Raw genomic sequence first — 5847 nt, forward strand, 5'->3', positions numbered from 1 at the left:
TGGGGGGGGGGCAGAGTTTTGTGACGTCATATTTGAGGGGTCTGACTTTTTGTGACGCCGTGCGACGAGGGGGGGCGGTCAAAAATCGTTCAAAATCGCGTGATGTCATTTATGGACGGCCCCTAAAATGTTGTGACTCCCATGTTCTTCCAAGACGTCTGGCCAGGGTGGAAGAGTAGACCAAAATATCCTCTTCCAGATTTCTCCCTCCATATGTTGTCTTTCAAATGAGGCATTGTCATCGTAAATACTCATTTACAGCTCAGCTTTCTATTCCCAAGACAAAGATCCACCGTGTAGCCTTAACAGACTGTTGGGGCAAGTGCTGTTGGCGAGCACTTTATTAAGGCCGGAATGGTACGGGAGGGGGTGGGGGGCCAGCACCACGCCCGGCCGCCTTTGTCTCCTTAGTGGCGATGTTTACGCACCGCACCAGGTACTCATTTGAGGCTGAATCGACCTAAGAGAGGCCCAGGACCGGTTCAGATCATCGTCACCGGTGTTGATCCGTGAGCGGGAATCGAACCCGGATCAGCCGGAGTTCGTAGGGCAACAGCGCTCACCGCTACCCGCTACCCGCTACACTACCGCCTTCCCCACTTGCAATAGGCCGACAACACGCTTATGAACAGAGAACCGCAGAGCTTGCGGCCGGTTCATCAACGCGTGGTTGCTTGCTGCCTTGCCACTCGTCTGTGGATTCCTCTTCGCGCCTCTTGTGCGGCGTGTTTCCACACACGTCCAGTAGGGACACTGCTTCACTATTGCTTCACCCCTGCACCGCCTTTGTGTCTCCGCCAGAGGTCGCTTTTGCTCCGTGAGCGAGATACAATGTCTCTGAATGAGTACAACTGTCAGCCACGCCACAGGGCAGGATAAACCAATGTCGTCCTTTCTCCCAGCAGGGGGAACCAGGCGAACTGGGGCTCAGTTTCAGCCGCACATATTTCAAACTGAAACATTTTTAAAATTTTTATCAGGTAAGGCTCTCTGAGCTATATAGCTCTTTTTTTCAGAAGCGGCCAGGCCACAAGTTATAGCTCAACGAAGTGGCTCATCACGTGAAAATGTATAATTTATAGCACTCTAAACGCATGTTTCTAAATTGTGGAGGGAAAAACCGGAGGACCCGGAGAAAAATCCACACGACCACAGGGAGAACACGCAAACTCCAAATATACAGCAGCAGGCGTCAGGGTCGGGATCGACCCCACGACCTCCTGCATATCAGGCGAGGTAGTTAACATCTCCTAGCCACCGTGGCGCCCGGTCAGGGCTGAACTCCGGAAAATAGTTCATGAGAAATAAATGTAATTTACAAACGGTACTGGTACTTAATTCATTGACACCTCAGAAGCTCTGTGCCACAAGATTGTCAGAATCAAAATATGTTTGTTTACTGGAGGAATCCGATGAGCTATGAAGCTGTCCCCCCCCCCCCCACACACACACAAAGTCCAGTAGGGACACTGGGGTCAGAAGGTTACAACAACAAACAAATAAAAAAAAACACGATGGGAGTGAAAAATTGAGGAAAGGCAAAAATAAATAACTTCGAAAGGTAAACACGATGAAGATGAGGACGGCGTGCTGGCCATTTCCGTGGACTCAGGCCCCATGCCACTTACAGTGGTGCCAATGATGACGTCGAGTTGTGACGCCGCGCGGCCGCCGCCGTCACGTGCGCATGCATGTAGAACTTCTTTAGCACCGTCCGTGGCCAACCGTGCCAATCGGAGGTGCGGCAGAAGGACGACAGTCTTAACACAAAAAGAAGGCAGTTTTAAAGAACTGAGTTTCCAATCTAGAGTTCATTTAAAAGTGCATAGCTCCCAGGGACTTCCTATTATGGGAAGGAAAAGCGTTCCAGACGGCCCCAGAAGCGCATCCGAAAGCGCGCGATGCGGTGGCCACCGTCTTTGTTTGATGGCTCGCAGCCAAACGCCGCCGCTGCTGATGCGAGGATGACCGAGTACATTCTGTCGTAGAGAGAGAGGAGAGAGAGGACGACTCAGAGGCGCGTGGAGGAACTGCAGACGAGCGAGCGGCAATAGGCAGCAGCAGCCACGCGCCAAATTCCCCTCCCCCAAGCTCTGCCTTCCTCTATATACTAAGATGTTATTGGCCAATTAATGGTTATGTTTTCCATGTGGGAGGAAACAGGGGAAATACGTTACACCATGCAGATGGAAAAGGGTGGAGTTCACATTTTGCTGTACTGCCTTCTCCTGGCAAGCCACGGTGTGGGCTCCTACTCGACGCTCACGGGGAAGACGGGAGTTTCACAGCCCACCTGGGTGTGCGTGTGTGATCCCACAACCCTCGCTGCTGTCCCCGCAGTGCTGGATTACATGGGTACACAACGGCGCTATGCATACTACGGTACAACAATGGAGTATTTCATATAATCGTGGCTAAGTGCAGCATCCATCGATCCTCATAGTAATTGCCCGTGGCCGGAACGATTCTCTCCTCTCATCATCCGGCGAATTCGATTAATTGTCGCGATTCATGTAAGTGCAGTGACATAGAATCGGTCACGTGGCAGCATAGCGCTGACTGCTGGCAGGGAAGGGGATCTGCAGCTTACAGCAGCCCTGACTGACAGCAGATCACGTGATAGACTAGAGAGGGATCTAGGGCAGACATGGGCAAAGTACGGCCCCCGGGCCGTATACGGCCTGTTGGGCTTTTTAATCCGGCCCGCCGATCTTGTCCAAATATTATTATTAAATTGAATTTTACCTTTCTCCTGTAATGCCCCCATTTCCCCATTAGATGGCGCACTTTGACCGGGAGTTACAACATGTTTTTATATTATATTTTTGTTATTTTGTTGTTTCTCTTCAACGTGACTTTACCGAAAAAACTAAGAATATGAATTACTGCAGTCACGAAAGCTTTAAATCAAAATTTATGTTTTTATATTGTTCATGTTCGTGCAATTTGTTAAATTGCCTTGCAAATAAATGCTTTGCTACCTGTTAAAGGCCAAATCCCTTCATTTAATGATTTTTACATGTCATTTATATTAGTTCACACAAACACTCCATCTGTTCCGGGCCCAGCCCCTCTGTCAAATTTTAGAACCCACTGTGGCCCGCGAGTCAAAAAATTTGCCCACCCCTGATCTAGGGGAAGGGTCACGGAAGGGGCACATCGAGAACCCGCTGGTAGGTTCCAGAAGGAGGGCGTGGCCAGGGGCGGAGCCAGCAGGCCACGCTGACAGTATAAAAGAGGGGCCCCGGGAGGAGACCTCGGGGCTGTCGTGTGGAGTGAGATTCCCGTCGTGCTGCTGCTGGAGTCTTCACCATCTCGGTGTCGTCAGTCGGGCAGTCCACTAGCTGCCCTGAGTAGGAATCGTAGTTACCAAGTGTTAACTGTCAGGCCGTGTTAATAAACAAGAGTGCCTCCTACTCTTAGTGCCTCTGAGTCAGTCACTACGTAAGCATCGATTATTTGGAAATTGCGGTGACTGCAGCGGCATCCGGTGGCTGGAGTAATCACGAGAACGCATCACGTGTGACGTGCACTACGTGGTGGAGAAGCGTCGATTCTTTCACACGCAATGCGATGCTTGCATCGAGAGGTGAATACTCCAAGTGAATTCGACAATAAATCTATTCACGGCCGTGACCGTACACGTTTGTAATGAGTGCAAAGGCTAATGTCCTGCATGTTTTCGGTAAAAATTCCACATTACTATGCCAGGGGTCAGCCCTCCCATAACACAACCACAAGGCGGCACAGTACTTGTTTTAATGGACCCCAGCAGGGCTGATGGAATGAGTCGAACCGTTATATCAAGCAGTGGGTGGGGCAGTGTTGTTGCAATGGTTACAGGATATTCGTGCTGAGTTATCCAGCGGTGATGACGCTTTGAGTGTCAGGTTTGTGCCGGAAACGGCGGCGCGTGTTTAATAAAAAATAAAATTTAATCAACTTGATATCCCTATGTACTGAGGTGTCCCCTACACGGCAGATAGGACCGGCATTCCCTCCAGGGCCCTTGCCCATTAATCAATGAACGGTGTCAGCTGGTATGATGCAGGGATAATGAACAACGCGTCAGTGTGTCCGTAGTGAAGAAAGTTTTCAATCCAGTGCGTAATCATGTGGTTCATAAACGCGGATCACAGACAGAGTGAGAGAGAGAGAGCGAGAGACGGAACGTGGAACCGAAGCTGAAGAGTGGCGCGCAAAGCGGCGAGGTGTCACGCGAGGAATCTCGCAGAGAGGAGCACGTGGATTCAGAGAACGTGCGCCAGTGGTACGTTGGTTGGAGTTAAATTCAGTCGTGCATAAAAAAATAAAAATATTCAACCACCTGATGAGGATGATCGGCAGCTTTTTCGGTCACAGTTTAATAATCAACATATTGGACACGCGTTAATGATGATTATAATAATGTCTTTATGAACGTGACAATCTCGTCGGATGATGGAGTGGTTAATGACAATAATTTGGACGCAAGACTTATCACCGCGTGGACTCACCCGAAAAAAAAACGTGGATGATTAAGAGACATCGTGTTGATCGTTGAGAAAGGTGACGTGGGCTTGGGCATAACACGTGGCGGTTATAAGGGAGCCAATGGTCGAGACGAATCACGGAATGGCAGCCAAAGAAGGGAGCGCGCCAAGAAGAGAGAGAGAGAGGCAGCGCGTACACCGGGGAGATGGAGCGATAGCAAATCGGCTTGCATGCAGCAGGCGAGGTGACCTTGTCCGCATCTTCGCGTGGCCGCGAGAGACGGCGATGGCTTTGGGGGAGGCCTTCATCCAGCGGTGGATAGACCCATGGCTGCTGCTGATGATGAACGCAGGCAGTCTGCTCGTATAATGCAGGGAGTCAATTACCATGCAGGGTTGTCAGACGCTGTCAATCACGGTGCCACGTTATGCAATTCATGGAATCTGATAGTATAATGGAGGGTGTTAAGTGTTGTAATGCGGGGTGTTTGGTGATATGTATGTATGTTGAACTTGCCAACCGTGCTAATCGGAAGTGCGGGAAATTCTGGGTGTCAAATGCTAATACGCAGAGCGCGTGATAGCAGAATGCATGGTGTTAAGGTTCTACAATGCAGGAAAGTCAAACGATTACAACGCACGGTCTCATCTTTAACGACACACACACGGCATCAGGTGGTGTAATTCCACAAATCTGGCTCTTTCGACATTCGCCGTCATCACCACCACCACCACCACTGTCATCTCACGGTGGGTCTCATTGCAGGGGCTGGCAGCTGGATTAATGAAGGGCGTCAATGAGGCCGGGCGTCAGTGTACGCCCTCCTCTGGCCGTGCAAATGCGCCCGGCGCCACTGAACCCGGCTCTGATGTCAAAGTGTCCTTTGTTGCGAGTAAATGCGACCACATCAGCCTCTTGTCTTTTCCATTGAGGGCGTGCATCACCCCCCCCCCCCTTACACACCCCACCCCCCATACCCCCCCCCACTCCCTCCCCTCCATCCATCCATCCCTCTCTCCCCCCTCCAGGGAAGTCAAATCTACCCCCCCAACCCCCTCCACCTCCATCCCCCCTCCCCCTCCTCCCCCTCAATCCCCCCCCCCCGCCGCCACTGACGCCTCCACGTATCCATTGCAGCCCCCACCCCTCCTCTCGCTTTGTGGCAGAGCGCCTGAGAAGTGACGCAGACTTCGTTATGGCCCTGCTTGAAGAAGCCATGGAGACCGAATCAGCAGGGAGTCTATGACAATTTTATGAAAAAAAAGAATCTCCTACTACTTATCCTCCTCCTTCTATCTCCTCCTCCTTTCCCTGCCCATTCAAGAATCCTGGCTGTGTGTGTGTGTGTTGTTTTGGGGAGGAGGAGGGGGGGGG

Source organism: Petromyzon marinus, chromosome 19 (genome assembly GCF_048934315.1).
Source record: "Petromyzon marinus isolate PM22_M1 ecotype Great Lakes invasive population chromosome 19, UKy_Petmar_22M1.pri1.0, whole genome shotgun sequence".
NCBI classification, from domain to species: domain Eukaryota; kingdom Metazoa; phylum Chordata; class Hyperoartia; order Petromyzontiformes; family Petromyzontidae; genus Petromyzon; species Petromyzon marinus.